Here is an 8,986-nt window from a genome sequence, read left to right on the forward strand (position 1 = left end):
GTGATAAGAGAAAATAGGATAGTGGGGGTACAGTGGCAGGGTGGGAGTGCAGAAGTGTGGGAAGAGATGACCACTTTTAAAAATATTTTTTTTCAGGGTTTTTTTTTTTTTTTTTAATTTTTTTATTTTTAAACTTACATAATTGTATTAGTTTTGCCAAATATCAGAATGAATCCGCCACAGGTATACATGTGTTCCCCATCCTGAACCCTCCTCCCTCCTCCCTCCCCATACCATCCTTCTGGGTCGTCCCAGTGCACTAGCCCCAAGCATCCAGTATCGTGCATCGAACCTGGACTGGCATCTCGTTTCATACATGATATTTTATATGTTTCAATGCCATTCTCCCAAATCTTCCCACCCTCTCCCTCTCCCATAGAGTCCATAAGACTGTTCTATACATCAGTGTCTCTTTTGCTGTCTCGTACACAGGGTTATTGTTACCATCTTTCTAAATTCCATATATATGCGTTATTATACTGTATTGGTGTTTTTCCTTCTGGCTTACTTCACTCTGTATAATAGGCTCCAGTTTCATCTATCTCATTAGAACTGATTCAAATGTTTTCTTTTTAATGGCTGAGTAATACTCCATTGTGTATATGTACCATAGCTTTCTTATCCATTCATCTGCTGATGGACATCTAGGTTGCTTCCATGTCCTGGCTATTATAAACAGTGCTGCGATGAACATTGGGGTACACGTGTCTCTTTCCCTTCTGGTTTCCTCAGTGTGTATGCCCAGCAGTGGGATTGCTGGATCATAAGGTTTTTTTTTTTTTTTCAGGTTTTATTAATTATTGGCCACATCCTGCAGCATATACGATCTTAGTTTCCCAACCAAGGACTGAACCTGAACCCCCTGAAATGAAACACTGAGTCTTAACCACTGGACAACTGGAGAAGTTCCTGAGAGATGGCCACTCTAGATGAAAATGGTCAAAGAGAACTTACAGGAGGTGACCCTTGAGCTGAGCCCCCCGAAGCAAAACTCTGAGGAGTTTTCCAGGCAGAGAAAATAGCCACTTTGCACACACACACAAATGTTCCCTGCCCTGTCAGTAAACAAAGAATGTTGACTTCCATTCCAGTAAACAGTGACTATTGCCTGCCATCAAGCCATCAGCCACTGCCGCACCCAGATAGTGGGCACCCAGGAGAAAAACAGGATACTGGCTCTAAATAGTTAAGATGCATATCTAAGGTATAATTTCAATGAGCCAAATTCTTGCATCTTCCCATAAATCGAAAAGCACTAAACGATTAACTTGAGATGTCTGGTTTTTGTGATTAGTACTAATCCTTTATATTTCTGCTTTGTTTCAGCAAAACCTCCTATACATCTTGACTTCTCCCTTGCCTCTTCAGAGCAGGTCTTCAGAGCTATGTTGTTGTTTAGTCACTAAGTTGTGTCCAACTCTTTTGCAACCCCCATGGTCTGTAGCCCCGCCAGGCTCCTCTGTCCATGGGGTTTCCCAGGCCAGAATACTGGAGTGGGTTGCCATTTCCTTCTCCAGATCTTCCTGACCCAGGGATTGGACCTGTGTCTCTTGTGTCTTCTACAGTGGCAAGCAGGTTCTTTACCACTCACACCACCTGGGAATTAAATTCCTCAAATAAAACCTAACTCATCACTTTTAGGTTATGCAGTTTTTCTTCAGTCAACAGCTCCAACTGGCTTGGATTGTTGAAGGAACTGAAAGCAGAAATGCTCAAGACTCAATCTAGTTTACTGGGTAGGACTTAAATTACAAGTAGATGAAAATCTATCATGCTGTTAAAGGAATATATCAAAGGATGCAGAGTAGATGTTTTCTGGTTGTTTTCAGATGTAGGGTTGCTGGGCTGCACCCTGCAGACCCTACAAGCCCCTTACATGCCCAGCTTCAAGACCAAAGAAATGATGATCTTTTACTTTTATCAGTTCATTTCACTTTTTCTATTTCATATTTAGTGCTCCCATTTCACTTAGTTTATGTTTTCCAATTTTCCATCTCTTTTTGTTGTTGTTAATCTTTCTCAAGACTTTATCAAGCACAGTACAAAAGCTTTTGTATACATTTATATAAATAGTATGTATAATATATCTTTTAGAAAACTTGTGAATTTTTGTCTAACTAAAAAAAAAGTATGATGTTTTGATTCTACTTGTTTAACTTAGTATGAATAGAATGCTAGGCTTTTAATTAAAAACAAAAGATATGAAACAAGCAACAAAGGTTTACTGTATAGCACAGGGAACTATAGTCACTATCTTGTAATCACCTATAATGGAAAAAATAATCTGAAAAATAACATATGTCCATACGTATAACTGAATCACCTTGCTGTGCACCTGAAACATTGTAAGTCAACTATTCTTCAATTATATATATATAGAAATATATATTTATATATAAAGAAAAAAAAAAAATTTTTTAAAGGCCAAAGGAAGAGCCCAGACTCAACCATGGAGACATCAATGGTTTACTGGATAAAGGTAGTTTACACTTCTGAAGCAAGGTACTGGAGCAACACCTCACCATATGTGGCAGACGGTAGTCAAGACATGGTAGCAATTTTTGCTACTTGGGAAAGGGGGAAGTTACAGTTATGGGGAAATTGGCCTTAGGTTGGGTCATCGGTTACCAGGGAAACTAGCGGAGGAGCGTGCCCTTCACTGCCCCTTTAATAAGCTATCCTGGGGAAGATGTTCGGATCTAAAGATTAGAGCAGTCACTGGCTGGGTCAGGGGTAGGACGGCCAGCCACTTGAGTCAGGTGTAGGTGAAGCAGGCACTGTGCAGCAGGGAATGTACTGTGAGCAAGAGAACAGCCATGTTGGTTGGCCGGGTCATATCAGGACCTGCAGTTTAAGACTGATGCAGCCAGCCAATAGAAAAACCACTAAGAACACACTTGTAGTCCAGAGGGTTAGATTTCTTAATTTGCTGGTCAGGGAGAATGCACTCCAGAGGAAGCTGAGCATCTTGCCAAACAAAAGAGACTAAGGTCATTATTGGATTCTAAGGAAGGGCAGAGTTCTGGCATAATTTCAATGAAGCAGCATTTTGATAGGCTCAGAACAGAGAGGAGCTGTGTATCAGAACAGAGAGAAGCTGTGTATAAAGTGTTAACATCAGACCTAAGCCTAAGCTGAGAAGCTGATCCCGGGTCCTCTTTCCTTGGAAATCTCAAAATTAAGATAAACGTAGGATGTTGGGCCTGAAAACTCCTTATCTAAAGCTTTGAGCTTGGACTTAACAGCCTGTGTCACAATGACCCATATTCTTCAGGTCCTTCAGCAAGAATGGGGTGTTCCATCCACCAGGATATAACTTCAGACTGCAAAGTTTCAATCAATCTATTATTTTTTGAGAACATTCCTCAGCACCACGTCCTCGATATTAATTAACAAAAGCATTTTTTTACATAACAAAAAGGCACAAAATATTCCATATCTAAAAAGCATATACAGTATTTGGGGGCCTAATGGATATCAAACACAGTAAATATTGGGTTGGCCAGAAAGTTGTTTGGGTCTTTCTAGAACATCTTACAGAAAAACCTGAACAAATTTTTTGGCCAACCCAATATGTGAAGCAACCACTTACCTGTACAAAGCTGTTTGGGAATGTACATTGGTACAAACTTTATGAGAAGATACTTTTGATATAAAATAAAAGTAAAAATGCTGTATAAATAACAACATTTGGAAAATTTGCCTGTGGTTCCTTCCCAAATCTCTCCCCATTTTCTTTTAGCCACTACCCATCATAACCCAGGTGGTGCTGGTAGTAAAGAACCTGCCTGCCAACGCAGGAGACATAAGAGCCTAGAGTTCAGTCCCTGGGTCTGCAAGATCCCTGGAGAAGGGCATGACAGTCCACTCCAGTATTCCTGCCTGGAGAATCCCATGGACAAAGGAGCCTGGGGGACTACAGTCCATAAGGTCTCAAAAGGGTTGGACATGGCTGGAGCAATTTAGCACGCATGCACACATATCCAAGGTACAGTGAGAGAAAGTGGGTTATCTAGCTTAAGTGCAGGGCTAAATAAGGTTTCTCTGATGAAATTGTAAGTAAGGTGCATGAGGGGGGAAAAAAAGAACAAAACAACATTCACCCAGTGTTTGTCAGGAGTTATTTCTGGGTCATGTTCTAGAATTGAGAGTGTTCACTCTGAAATTCAACTTCAGACTTTAGAAACACAAATTTATGAAGTTCCCTGGTGGCCTAGTGGTTAGGATAACCTGAACTATGTCTCTCCTGCTATATCCAAAATATATTTCCTATTTTTTCTCTTTAAACAAAGAAAAAAGAACTTTAAAAATTGGAGGGAGAGACTTCCCTGGTGGTCCAGTGGCTAAGGCTCTTCACTCGCAATGCAGGGGGCCTGGGTTCAATCCCTGATCAGGAAAACTAGATCCCACGTGCCACCTCTCTGAGTTCTCATGCCGCAGCTGAAAGGTCTCGTGTGCCTCAACTACGACCCAGCACAGCCAAATAAATAAATACCTTTCTTTAATTGGAGAGAGACCAACAGTGGAGAACACAACACTGCCTAGTGCTGAAACTCAGCAGTGTGCTGTTGAGTGACGCTGACAGACAGGGAACTGATGACTTAAATAGCTTTCTGTCGCAACAGTTATATAGGAACACCATCCCAGTGGAATGACTGCCATGTAAGTGCCTTCTAGATTCAAGAAATCCAAAACACACTGCAAAGATGTAATTAATCTTTATGTTAATTAGTAGGAGGGGGGTTTTGTTAGCCCCGTCTTGTAGATGAACAAGCTATGGCAAGAATAATAATTCATCTCAGATATACCTGGCAGAACCAGTCCTGTATTTGTAGTCATATGCCTGGGATTTAAAATTTGGCACACTGGACTGGGAGACAAGGGGATTACTAAATAGCATATAAAGCATTTCCTATTTGTTATTCTGATTTGTGTGTGTGTGTATACTAAATAAGCAGCCTTCTACACAGTGTAGAAGAATCAACCTGGATTCCAGTCCTGTCTCTGTCCTCTGCTGATTGTGTGACCACAGGCAAGTCACTAACCTCTTAGTTGACTCTTTGAAAAGGGGAAACAGTATTACCTGCCACCTACGTCGAGGTTGTTGTTTGTTTGTTGAGAGCCTGCTGTTTACCAAGCACTGTGGTTGTGTTTTGGGGGCATCAGCTCCATTACTGTTCACACTGTTGTTGCCAAAACTCAGGCTCTGTTCACTGGTGCTGGGTAGAAGCTCAGAGACAGAGTTTTGGGTGAAATAAAAAAGAGTAGCTTTATTGCTTTGCCAGGCAAAGGGGGCCACAGTGGGCAATTGCCCTCAGAACTGTGTGTCCCACCCCGGAGCGGGTAGTAAGGAGTTTTATAGTGTTCAAGGAGCAGGGCATAGTCAGCTCGTGGGCATTTTTTTGACTGGTTTGTGGTGAGGTAATCAGGAGTTACCATCCTCAGGCTTTTGTTTCCAACAGGTCTGGGGTCTATGTGCTTGTGGGCACCATACACTTCTTCCATCTGGTGGGAGTTTCAGTGTCTGCAAAACAACTCAAAAGACATGGCTCCAAATATTATAGCACTTCTCTGGTGATACAGTAGTTAAGAGTCCACCTGCCCATGCAGAGCACATGGGTTTGATCCTAGTCCAGGAAGATTCCACATACCCCAGGGCAGCTAAGCCCATGCGCCACAACTACTGAGCCGGGGTGCCCTAGAGCCAATGTTCCACAACTAAAGAGTAGCCCCTCCTTGCCACAGCTTGGGAAAGCCCACGCACAGCAGTGAAACCAAAACCCAGCACAGCCAAAAATAAAGATAAAGTTGAAAGAAAATAGTTTCAAGGTATACCACAGATAAAAGACTAATATCCCCAAGGAAATAAAGAACTTGTAAAAAGTGAGGGAAAAAAAGAGTAAAACCTGAACAGAAATGTGGACAAAGTACACAGATACTTCACCAAGAATTATATTACCCTAAAACATATTGCCAACAAAGGTCCATCTAGTCACGGCTATGGTTTTTCCAGTGGTCATGTATGGATGTGAGAGTTGGACTATAAAGAAAGTTGAGCGCTGAAGAATTGATGCTTTTGAACTGTGGTGTTGGAGAAGACTTTTGAGAGTCCCTTAGACTGCAAGGAGATCCAACCAGTCCATCCTAAAGGAGATCAGTCCTGAGTGTTCATTGGAAGGACTGATGTTGAAGCTGAAACTCCAATACTTTGGCCACCTCATGTGAAGAGTTGACTCATTGGAAAAGACCCTGATGCTGGGAGAGATTGAAGGCAGGAGGAGAAGGGGATGACAGAGGATGAGATGGTTGGATGGCATCACCTACTCAATGGACATGAGTTTGGGTAAACTCCGGGAGTTGGTAATGAACAGGGAGGCCTGGCCTGCTGCAGTCCATGGGGTCGCAAAGAGTTGGACACGACTGAGCGACTGAACTGAACTGAACTGAAAACATATTGAAAGATATTAAACTTGTCTCATAATAAGAGAAATGCAACTTAAAACCATACTCAGATACTGTTTCTCACCTATTAGTTTGGCAAAAATCAGTACCCCTAGGGAGGGAATTTATCACAATAGAAACAACATATACATTTATTCTTTAATCTAACAATGTCAATTTTGGTAGGTCAACCTGAAGATAAACCTGTAACCGTACAAAATATATATATATATATATTTAAAGTTACATGGAAGGTTATTTATTGTGTTATTTGTAACTGCAACATATTGGAAAGAACTTAAATTTCTATACATGGAAAACAGATTGAGTAAACTATAGTACAGTCACACATTAGAATAACATGCAACTGTAAACAAAGAATGAGGAAGATCTCTACAAATACACATGGAGTGACATCCAGGATACTTTGATGAGTGAAAAAGAGAAAGTGCAGAATAGTATGTGTATGTATACACATATATTGGAGAAGGGAATGGCAACCCACTCCAGTATTCTTGCCTGGAGAATTCCATGGACAGAGGAACCTGGCCGGCTACAGTCCATGGGGTAGCAAAGAGTCGGACACGACTGAGCGACTAATACACACACACATATATATATAATGCAATCATGTAATATAGGAGCAAAAATAAGAATACACCCACACATACATTAGAAAGAACACGTATGTACACCTTAAACTTATACAGTTTTATATGTGAAATATATTTCAATTTTAAAAAAAGGAGAAAGAAAATAAGTACAATCTTGCCTCAATGAGTATGGTAGTTGGACTCTAGGAAAATTTAGTGTATGTAAAATCCCTGTAAATATCCTTTATGTTTATATGTAAAACAGAATTTGGTTCTAGTGTAACTATCCCAAATACAGTTTTCATTTACAGGAATAGCTTGGTAACGTTCCAAAGGGTGTGAGACCAATTTATACACTGCAGGATGTCAGCCAAGCATCCTTGCTCCCGACCTAAATGCCAGTGGTGCCCCCAGTCATTGTGATAATCCCAAAACAATCATGATATGGGTTGACTTGTACTCCCCCAAAAGATATAGTAATGCCCTAACCCCCAGTACCCTGTGAATGTGACCTTATTTGAAAATAGAGTCTTTGCAGATGTAATCAAGTTAAAATGAAACTAGGCTGGATTAGGGTGAGCTAAACCACTGGATTAGCAACGACTTGGTATCCTTATAAAAAGAGAAAACAGACACAGACACACAGAGGGAAGGAGGTCATGTGACGACAAGGGCAGAGATTCGAGTGATGCTAGACGGGATTTCAGGGTTTGCTGGCCGCCACCTGGAGCTATAAGAGGGGCAGGGAACAGACTCCCCTAGAGCCTCTGGAAGAACCAACCCTGCCAGTACCACAGTTTCAGCCCTCTGGCTCCTGGAGATTTGAGAAGATACATTTGGGTTGTTTTAAGATGGCTCAGCCGGAGAAGGCAATGGCACCCCACTCCAGTACTCTTGCCTGGAAAATCCCATGGATGGAGGAGCCTGGTGGGCTGCAGTCCATGGGGTCACGAAGAGTCAGTCATGACTGAGTGACTTCACTTTCACTTTTCACTTTCATGCATTGGAGAAGGAAATGGCAACCCACTCCAGTGTTCTTGCCTGGAGAATCCCAGGGATGGGGAGCCTGGTGGGGTGCCGTCTATGGGATCACACAGAGTTGGACATGACTGAAGCGACTTAGCAAGATGGCTCAGCAGGTAAAGAATCAGGAGACACAGGAGATGCAGTTTCAATCCCTGGTTCAGGAAGATTCCCCTGGAGGAGGAAATGGCAACCCACTCCAGTATTCTTGCCTGGAAAATTCCATGGACAGAGAAGCCTCACGGGCTACAGTCCACGGGGTCACAAAGAGTCAGACACGATTGAGCAACTAAGCACGCAAGTACCTAAAGTCACCAAGTTTGTGATAGTTGGTGACAGCCCTGGAAACCAAATACAAAGCTCCCACATGGGACTTCCCTGGTGGCACAGTGGGTAAGAATCTGCCTTCCAATGCAGGGGACATAGGTTCGATCCCTGGTCCAGGAAGATTCCACAAACTATGGGAGCAACAACTTGAAAGCCTGTGCACCTACAGCCTGTGCTCTGCAACAATGAAGCCACCACAATGAGAAACCCTTGCACAACTAGAGAAAGTCCTGGCACAGCAATGAAGGCCCAGCACAGCCATAAATAAATAAGTAAAAGCTCACACAGGGTGCTGAACACATTACAGGACTCCTGTCTTTGTGTCTCCCTCCTGTTTAGTGTCCAGTCCCCTGCTCAGACATCACCCCTCAGGCAGTATCTTCCCTAAATCCCTTAATCCAAGTATCACCCCACCCCATTGCTCTCGTCCCTTTACTCTGCTTAAAATTTTCTTTACTTTTCATTACCGAACGTGATATCGTTTCTTTCTTTAGTTGTCTGTCGCCCCAGCTAGCATGCCAGCTCCATGCAAAGGTGACTGACTTTGGTTCCCTGTTGCACACCAGCACCCAGGACAGCCCTGGCCAGCAGTAGGCATTTCA

The sequence above is a fragment of the Bos mutus genome, chromosome 14 (genome assembly GCF_027580195.1).
Source record: "Bos mutus isolate GX-2022 chromosome 14, NWIPB_WYAK_1.1, whole genome shotgun sequence".
NCBI classification, from domain to species: Eukaryota; Metazoa; Chordata; class Mammalia; order Artiodactyla; family Bovidae; genus Bos; species Bos mutus.